Below are 10,362 nucleotides of genomic sequence, written 5' to 3' on the forward strand. Positions count from 1 at the left end.
CCGAACGCACACTACTCTTTGACCTAATATCGACCATTTGGCATTAGACATTTGTACATTGAATAGAATATTTGATGTTACAGTCTTACTGACTACGGTAATGATATTGTAGAAGATGATGAAAATGATAGTGTCAACGTCAGTGCAGATACTAACTGGGAGGTATAGTGGTTGACTGGCGATTGTGTTACTCGGGGACCAAAATATATTATACTTATTTGGTTGGATGTCAACGGTAGTTTTTGCGATGATGACACCAATGTCTTGTTTTGCTTGATGATTTAGGGAAAATAATGGGTCAGTGGAATGCAGTGTATGTAGATTGGAGGAGGATTCTCAACCAAGTATAATCACTGCGGAAACGGTAATAAGTTTGAAATTTTGTAAGATTTGCGTGAAAGTAGATAGTTTGTAGGCACAAAGTGGTCGGTGACCTGTGAAATGAAGAATCATGTTCCCTAAAAGAAATATCCGATAATATATAATAAAAAAGCGTACAAATTAAATTTAGGCATTGAGTTTTACTTTTTTATTATTGTCTCGAGAATCGAACAAATATAGCTTACTATCGTTTCAACGATCTCCCTTGTAAGATTGAAAGTTAAAACCAGAAAACTTAAATGCCTAGGTTTTTTGTTATGCACTTTTGAAGATGTTAAGGTTCTTTCAAAGAATGGACATTGTCACGCCATATAATTTGAAAGGAGACTCGTGTGAAAAAATCGCGGACATGGATTTGAAGGATATTACCAAGGCTTGTCAATGCACAATTTCAACTGAAATCTCGGAAAGTGTTTGCTCAAGGGAGGAAAAACCGAGTTTTTGAAGGTTCAGCAAACACTTGTCAAGTGACTATTATGCAGATTAATAACTAGTACTGTATACGATCGGATTTTCCTACAGGGCTTTCAGAAAATGTTTACTTCATTGGAGCTTGTGACTTAACCAAGTTAGAAAAAAATAAAAATCTGAAAGTGTCTATTTTGTATATAGGAACCTTAAGGTGGTGAAAATTAATATATTATGGTGTTGGGCATTTGCAATCGTGTTAACGTTACGTATGTAAATATATGTCATGAAATTACGTTCTTCAAAAAGAAGTGAAGAGCTGTTTTTGATATTTTCGCATACGTATCTTATGTTTATTAGGTAAATAAAGATAATGCGATAAGGAGAGATATGAGACGTCTACCAACGAAATGTACAAACACAGATTGCACCTGGCAAGGATACTTTGAGGACTATCAGGTAATTGTACGAGTCATAAAGCCATTTTAGGGGTATTACAATACGTCGTTCGTTAGTCTGTACTGGTGTTTGTGGGACATTTGTCAAGAGGTGAGGTTGCGTTTGTCTGCGAGATTCAGTTTTTTTCTTCTTGTCAACTTCTCCAATAAGTATGGGATGGGTGAATTAACTGTCTGTATCTACAGTAGGAGAAACTTCCCGTATTTGCCTTTGCACTCAGGAGTAATTTTTGTCTTTCTAAGACGGTCTTCCGTTAGCGAACCGAAAATTGAAAAGGCCATAAAATATATACTAAAGGGTATCATTGACAGGTCTTTTTCCATCAAAGATAACTCTTTAAGTTGACAGATATCTATAATAATATTTATTGGAAATTTGCAAAAGTTTAATTGCAAAAGGTAAATATTCAGAAAGGAAGCTAAACACAAGCCACTGAACCGAATGAGCAAAAGATGCAGTTCATAGCGTCGACAAAGAATAGCAGCGGCAAGATGCAACTTGTGGAGAGGGGCAAGCTAGGAACTGCAACATTTGTAGCCTAGCTGCTTGTACCTTTACAAACCTGGTAAATAAGTATTTTGCCTCAATATCAATGCAACATGTACAAATGTCAAACGCGCGTCCACGATGAAGGCCGAGCGGAGTTACATGACATACCATTATCCCTCGCCTCTGTTCAGCAACATCTGTAAGGAAAGTTGGAAGTCTTGAAAAGAATCCGATACCGTCAAAAATCAACACTCTGTGTCAGAAAGTTTCTTGGTCTACAAGGAGGAAATTAAAGTCAACAAAGATTGCGACAGTGGGTAACACCTTCCAGAATTTTGATCGACGAAGAGAATGTTTGAGTGGGACGACAGAGTTACTACTGAGTCAGTAAATATTACAAATGACCTGTATCACATGAAAATTTCCACTGAAAGTATATACCTGTCCGGATAATACAAAATGTACAAGTTTGCTCGGAGAATAAGTTTTGCTTATCGTTATCTGAGAGATAGTAATCAAGTGATAAGTAAAACATCCAACTCCACCATTTACCTCAGAGAGCATCCTTCAACATCAATACGGCAATACTCATTAGTATGGAGTGGTCTAGAGCTCGGCGGCCAGGAAGAAATGAAGTCAATAGATGTTGCAACATGTTTGCATCGTGGCAAAACATAGCTGGAGAAAACATTAGTTACTCGTATTCCACACAAAGTTATACCGTTTTAAATGGTTTGAAGATAAACTCATCGACCATGAGAAATATCGACAAAGCTGAACAGGTATTAACCTGCATTGAGCCACCTGTCTACAACAATCTATAATAAGGCACTGTAAGAAGGAACTGAATTGGAATCACAACTTCAGTGTATTGTCGATAGCTGACACGCCTTTTGTTGCTATGTCTCCTACCTGGGCATGCCGTATTGCCACAACAGACGAGCTACTAACATGTTTTACATCTAGTGATTTTATTTTTACCAGCCGCCGCCGAGCTCAGAACCACTCCGTACCCTTGTGCAGTTGCTGGACCAGGTACAGTGCCGCTCTTTGCAACTTTAATAAAACTTGTTTCGGCTCACACCTTTAGAATGACGGTTATCGAAAGATGCTTTCCGATGGTAATAGATGACTCCGAATGATTTAAAAAGTTTTTGCAAGCCCATGCGTGGAAGGGCCTGCCGTAAAGATATGGGGCACCGTGGACCAGTGATTAGGGTAACGAACTCACTTTCGGAGGATGGGTGAGTTCGAGACTCTAGCACTGTGTGATGCCCTTGAGCAAGGCACTTTACTCCTCAGTGCTGCATTTGAGTAGTGGGTTACGGGTACCTCATCCTGTAAATGGGTTAGCATCCGTCCAATGATGGACTAAATAAAAATAAAATAAAAAACATGACCCAATTTCGAACAGTCCCTTGGCGCTGCAAGAAAATGAAGAAGAGCGTCTCTTTAAGATTGATTTTTCATGATGTGTTGTGGCAGACTTTGAAAGTTTAAAACTTCAACAATGGAGTGATCTTTTTATTGCGTCTGTTTCATGGACTTTTTCATTGCGTTTGTGTGAATGGGGCTAACGCTTAGATACACGAGGAGGACAGGACGAAACCTATATCATTTACCTGAATTTGCATTTTCTTAACATGTAAACACCAGCTCGTCCAATCAGAATAAAAAGCATAACCATATAATTAACAAACTATATTATATATTCTTACTGACATGTAAAACGCAGTATTAACAGAAGTACAAATAGAAGCCATATAATAGCGTTATCTGGTAAATTTACCTTAAGAGTGGTGTAGTCTTTTGATTTGTTGTGCTTGGTAACGGCTTTCATTGTAACACTGCAAATACCGCTCGTACGACTAGTTTACATTTTTTTACAATTATTTCTGCTATAGTGTTGATATAATTTGCATTTAGATAGTGTTGATTGTAAAGGTCTTTCAATTCGATTTTGCTGAGCTCAAAAAGGTCTCTGCAGCTTTTCCGAACAAGATAGCAATCAATAACAATCAAAGTTCGAATTCCGTACAGTCGTTTAAATTTTCCATCTTTCTCATATAAAGCTGTAACCAATTATTATACTAATTTAGTCGGCTTAATACGGGCATTTGGTAGGTGTAATATGAGTTCGAGTACAGACATCGGTGAAGACAGACAAATAGGTCGGTACGAGGCGTTAGACGTCGATAAGTCAAAGTCAATAATACAAATTTCGGACATAATCTGTGATGATGATGAAAGCATGCTAGGCGTGGAGAAATACAATGAAAAACACCGGTATAAAATCATCTTTTTAACAATTTCTTGTCCCTAGGACCATGAGAGTACTTGCAAACATGGATTAATTTCTTGCGAAAGGGAAGGGTGTTATGACAAATTGAAGCGCAAAGATATATAGACACACCTAAGGACAGAATGCCGACTCAGAAATGTCAACTGCGAGTATTGCAAACAACAAGTAGTCTTCAAAGATAAAGAGGTAATCCCTATTTGAAGCTTCATGAAATGATGCACATTTCACTAGGAGATATGATAGATAATTTGCTAATGTAATGCCACATTCCACAGAAGTAGATATTTCAGGCAAATTAAATGGCGATTATGAGCCTTACTTTATATCCGAATTGATAAGCACACACATTTACAAAATGATAACCTACAATGTAAAGCTGCAATTACATTTGCCTTTAACTGTGACACTTTGAAAATAAAGGGTAATATGCCAAAGTATTACTTTCATTTTATGAGCAAAGCAGTGCTTTCTTTGTTTATATTTACCCAAATTTTCTAAGAGCTGCAGTGCCACATTATTCAATTCTGTGAGTATTTTGCTGACATCTGTTAAAGTTACAGTTATGTCTTGCCTCAATTCAAAACTCTTTTAGGAAATGTGTTGTGGTTTGTTTGTTTTAGGACCACTTCTCCAGATGTCCTGAAATGAAAGTGCCCTGTGAATTTTGCGGACAGAAAGTTATTCGGAAGAAGGTAACTATAAGGAGACAAAAATGTCTTGAACTAAGAGAGCTAATTTTAGAAAATGGTTTATTTGGCTCTTTAAGTAGTCCCGAGTTCGAATAATATCGCAAAGATAAGTGGATATTTCTATTTTGTTGACAGTGACAAAAATTCAGTAGTTTCCATTGTTAATATGTCAAACCTCTGTGCTTCAAGAACACGAATTTATAATGCATCAAGTTGTTTGCTTTGCTTTCACAGATGCAGGAACACATAGACATAGTTGGCGGAGATTGTCTAAAGAAAATGCAACGCTGTAAATTTCACGTCATTGGATGCGACAAAATGGCAAGTTTGTTACATTTTGGCACTCACATATAGAGACAAAGCTGATTACAAACCAAAAACGTTCAAATGTGAACTTTTCAAAGATTATGTGCATTTGTATAACACAAATTTGGCTAGTTAATTTTCCTTGCATACTCCGGCAATTGTGTTGAGTAGCTACTTAAACGTTGGTTATTTGATGTATTGAACTGTATAAGCATGTTATCATTTTTCGAACATCACAATACACATAGCGAAGGTAGCCCATATTTTGGCATAGGAGCAAAGGTCACTCAAAATTAAAAGTGCTTAAAATTTCTGCATATATGAGCGTCAAGTATGGCTTTAATAATTTTTGACTTAAATGTTTGTTCTCAGGTTGAGCTCGGTAAAGAGAGTGAACATAATGCTTTGCACATTCAAAATCACCTGGACCTCGTCTTTCGACAAGTTGCTTCTCTGATCAACTTTAAATCACATGCAGAAGAAAACACCAGAAATGTTCGAGACTCCAAGTCACCACCCGCAACACGAAGACCTTATAAGCAAAACGCAACAGTCTTTACATCAGCTTGAACGAGATTTAAAAGATCATAGAAGACTAGCAGAGTCTCAAGCTCCTATTAATAGCACTGCGAATTTTAAACAGCTAGTAGAAAAGTTAACAAAATCGCAAAAGGAGTTGGAAGCCAAAAGCCAGAAAATTGAAAATAACGTGATGACTTACGAAAACATAGTCGTAACCTTGAATCAGGAAGTAGAGAGGAGTGCCGAAATGGTGCAAACGTTCATGAGCAGTGACAGAAGATTTCGAGAAAGACTTGATGCTGTGGAGAAGAAAGCGAAGGCACAGGATAGAATCATTGCTTTAAAAGATGTTACTCTGGCTGAACAAGATCTACGCATACAGTCACTGGAGATGGCTAGCTATGATGGTATCCTTACGTGGAAGATATCTGAGTTTAATCGAAAAAGAAGAGATGCGATATCCGGCCGCACGCTGTCCCTCTACTCTCCTTACTTCTTCTCCAGTCAGTTCGGATACAAATTGTGCGCCCGCATATATCTGAACGGCGATGGAATGGGCAAAGGGAATCATGTGTCGTTGTTCTTTGTCGTTATGAAGGGAGAGTTTGATGCAATACTAAGATGGCCATTCCGCCAGAAGGTAACTTTCATGTGGATCGACCAGAATAATCGTGAGCACATGATTGATGCCTTCCGGCCTGATCCAAACTCGTCGTCATTCAAACGACCGACGGGAGACATGAACATCGCATCTGGATGCCCGCTTTTTATGCCACTCAGTATGCTTGAAGATAGTAAGCATGCCTATATCAAGGATGATACAGCGTTCCTTCGGATAATAGTAGATACCCACGACATATAGCACATGCCTTCGCAATCCTGGGCTCCCCGTGCCGGAGGTGGAAACAGCAGGCAACAGGGAGCCCAGATTTCAACTGATTTGTAATGCGCCCATACATATATGTTGTTGTTTTCTTGTGCACCCCGGTCTTTTGGCATTTGAACAACCCATCACCGGGAATCATGTTGGTCAACGTGGTCATAATTGGTAAAGTGACTATTGAAATTTAATGGGTTAGGAAAACCTTAGCTACTTTTTACAGGGTTTTGTTTTAATATACTTGTAACATTTTCACGAATCGATAACTCTAAATATTATAGAAAACAGTGCTATTTATAGAAAGTAAGTCATCCGGGTGCCGGAGTACCGGCCTTAACAAAAACTATATTTAGAGAGAAAGAGTAATGTACGATGAAAGGATGGAAATACTTATTTCATTTCAACTAGCAAAGTGCAGCGTAAGGTATGCCACATTTAATGACATGTGAAATAGCGATGGAGCTGAACTTTCTGTATACTGCTTCTGTGCATTTGGCTTTCTACATACGCGCCAGAGCGGAAGTATTGTACTATAACTTGTATCACATATGTTAATTTCAAACACGTAAATGGTAAAACAGCTTTTTAAAGACTTTTCACGAAAATGTATTTCTGTGGTAGCATAAGTCAGAAATTGCGAAAACAATAATAACAAGAGCAAATCAAATTTGTCTGAGGATAAATAACGGCACAACAATAATTATGTATGGGCGACAACAAATAAGTTGAAGCGGGGCTTGGTGTTGTTTGCTGGCTAACAGGATTTTGTTTGTTTTGTGTGTAGTTTTATCGATGGCTGTCGAATCCTACTGTAGACAAGTTTAGATGGTCATCCAAACTGGGCCAAGTCCCGACTCGATGCAAATAATTGTTGAGGACTGACAGTTTCTAGTTTCAGTTAATGTACTTAAAACTGAAACAACTGTAAGACGTCACTGCTCCATGCATCTTGTTCACTGATAGAACACTTTAGAATAACAATTTATTCTTTCCTCAACAACCTTGGCTGAGTATCGCAGCTTTGCAATAAGTTGTGCAAAAGGTGTGTGTTTATTGGCCACTTCCGGTCAGGATTGGAGTCAAGAATTGTAAACGTCCTTTTACAACGCTGTCTCGTAACAGTCAGGATGATCTTTCCAAATTCTCAGCTATGCCGAAGCCACTTCCGTGCAGACTGAGTCAAAGCCATATTGAAGAATTCGTTGGCAGCATTTCGTTGCAATGTGTACAGTTATTCACAAATTGAAATGCAAGAAAACAAAGAATGGCATATTGAAGACAGAGCAAGGTATTCCCCGGATGCCACATGTGTCAAAGCAAGCCACCGGTAATTGGTGATCGAGTTCCTGTCACGAGTACTGTACAATTATTCTAGGACAAGTAAGGATAATTGGTTTTTCGCATTCGATAGGCATACATAAAAGTTGATTGCCATTTTCTTAAGCACGATGTGTATCACCATGTATTATGTCACAATATATGGATTTCTTATAGTGTTTGTTCGAAATGATGACATATTAATTACCCTTTTCACTCTTACCCCCTGGTGACCTATGACATCATACGGACATTTTTCCGACAGGATTCGAGCAGGATTCAAAGCGTTAAAAGAGGTACGGTTATCAAATACACTTTTACATGAAGAAGGAAAGACAAGCATGAAGTCGAACTTCTGGCTTGAATGCCTAAGAAATTCCCGGGGAAAAACTATTATGCAGTACCTACAATTTGAATGATTACGGCATTTTTTCTTTTGGGTCACTGATACTATTTTATGCTCTTGAAGTTTCAATCACACATACAGACAATGGCTAAATTGGCTGGGAATGATAGACGAACATACGAAATTTAATCAAGCTTTTCTAAGTCATAGACGTTTTTTATTTTTTACTGACACTTGTACATTTCATCTAAACTGTGATGTTAAATACGTAATTTTAACAGCACATCGCGATCACTTTGAGAAACAGAACAAAAGTTTGAATCTCAACTGAAATTAAAAAATTGAGATAACATCAAAATAAACAGATTACGGTACTCGTGCGAGATGCACATGCTGATTTGAAGACTACAAAAGCCTGTAAATTTCATTTTTGTATTTTACAGTAAACGAACAGAACAAATTAAATATGTAGAAGTGATCTAAATGTATTAGTAATCCTGTTGTATTCCGTATGCTAATTTTGATATGTGATATGCTTGTTAACGCATTTGAAATATTACATATAGCAACTGATGTTTATTGGTCACCAATATTCATGAATTTCTGGTAGGAGTACAACTTTTATCCTTGATACATCTGAATACTCCTTCATGCCATGATTATATGCATATGTTTGGAGAAGATATTTTACAATCATGTAACTTTACTTCTATAGCCGAATAACTTTATTGTATAACAATTTATTTTTGCTTGCATTATTACGTGATGTTTATAATTGATGACATCACGTTATGTCAGTATGCAAGTAAAAGTATGGTAATATGAACAAGAAATTTTCGATTTACATCTATTATATAGGAGAATTGACGAAATTCTCACAAAGACGATATACTATAGAATTCAGATCGCACTTTCAGGCTATGTTTATTCCACGATTAATAAAGGCAACATGTGTGTTAGGGTTTAGTTGAGTTTTTAAAATTTGAATAACTTTTGCTTTAGGTACATTGAGAGTACCATTTGAATAATGAAAATTAGTTAAGTTGCTTAATTTTATGAACTTTGCTATAACATTTTTTAGAGCAGTGCCTGCAGTTTGTCAGGATGACACAAATGGCATCTGCTGTGCACGGTATGCACGAAAGGGTACCAGGACAGTTACCCCCGGACATTTGCCACCTACCATTTACCCCCGGCTATTTACCACCAGGCACTGACCACTCGGGCACATACCACACTTTACCACCCGGACAATTACCCCATCTCTTAAAAATTAATGTTAAAGGATGTCTAATTCATTACCTTTATTTTCAAACCGTTTCAACTTTGTTTTGATAAAGCATAGACACTGTCTATGATTCAAACAGTCTTATGGAGTGTATTTTATATGCTGGTTATGAAGGAATTAGTAAATATTACATGAAACATCGAATACACATTCTACCCGTAAAACGTGAAACTGAAGATGTGTGTAACTTTCGATGCAACCCGGTTTTGACTACAAAAGAAAAATGGAAAAAGAGACAAATATTGTTAGTTTGCCTAGTGTTAGGGTAAAGGTTATGTTTAAGGGTAGGGCAATAAAATGATTCGTATAGAGTACATCATTTTTATCCATGTAAAGCACTATTCTCAGTAGTTGATGCTGTGATTTATTTTTAAGTTTACTGATGCTTATACTGTAGAATTTTAATCAGTTTTTTACTTTGACTGTTTTTACTGTGCAGAAATTTTCATCATTTTTAACAATGAACATTTTTTACCTAATTTGATTGTTTTTACACTTTACGTTTCTTGTCTTGCTTTGCTGGTATTTTTATCGATTTAAATGTGTAAAGCGCACTGAGACGTATGTGTACTTCGTTTTTAAACAAATAAATATTATTATTATATTATTATTTTTTATTTATAGTATTCATTTATTATGTAATTATGCATGGTTAGACAAACAGTGTCAAGTTCAAGATTAACATTTCAACTGACAGCCGCAGACATCTCCTCGTGGCGTAGTGGTTAGAGAGAGGGTCTTTAGTATCGGGCGTCTGGGTTCGCTTCCCCGATAGGCATAGGGTAAAAATTAGATATGGTAAAAAATATAAAGTATGGTAACACTTGTCAGGCATAACAAAAGGTAGATCACGTGGCACCCAGCAGGAGACAGTACTAGAAAAGATGCATACGCAGTCTTCGCGAATGTTCGGGAATCTTCTTTTTTCATCATTTCCCATTTGACATCATTTTCGACAAAACAACGTTGTCGTTA

The 10,362-nt window shown here is 37.1% G+C and overlaps 1 long non-coding RNA gene and 1 pseudogene across 1 annotated transcript; both read left to right on the forward strand.

Annotated features, from left to right (window-relative positions):
- The first annotated feature begins 242 nt into the window (after positions 1–242).
- Positions 243–5,044, forward strand: LOC139115015 (uncharacterized). Its single transcript, XR_011548013.1, has 4 exons — positions 243–364; positions 1,150–1,248; positions 4,061–4,225; positions 4,660–5,044. It is a non-coding gene; the product is annotated as an uncharacterized lncRNA (long non-coding RNA).
- Positions 5,045–5,506: 462 nt separating this feature from the next.
- Positions 5,507–6,418, forward strand: LOC139113975 (TNF receptor-associated factor 2 pseudogene; annotated as a pseudogene).
- The last annotated feature ends 3,944 nt before the right edge of the window (positions 6,419–10,362 follow it).

This window comes from Ptychodera flava, chromosome 16, assembly GCF_041260155.1.
Source record: "Ptychodera flava strain L36383 chromosome 16, AS_Pfla_20210202, whole genome shotgun sequence".
NCBI lineage: Eukaryota > Metazoa > Hemichordata > Enteropneusta > Ptychoderidae > Ptychodera > Ptychodera flava.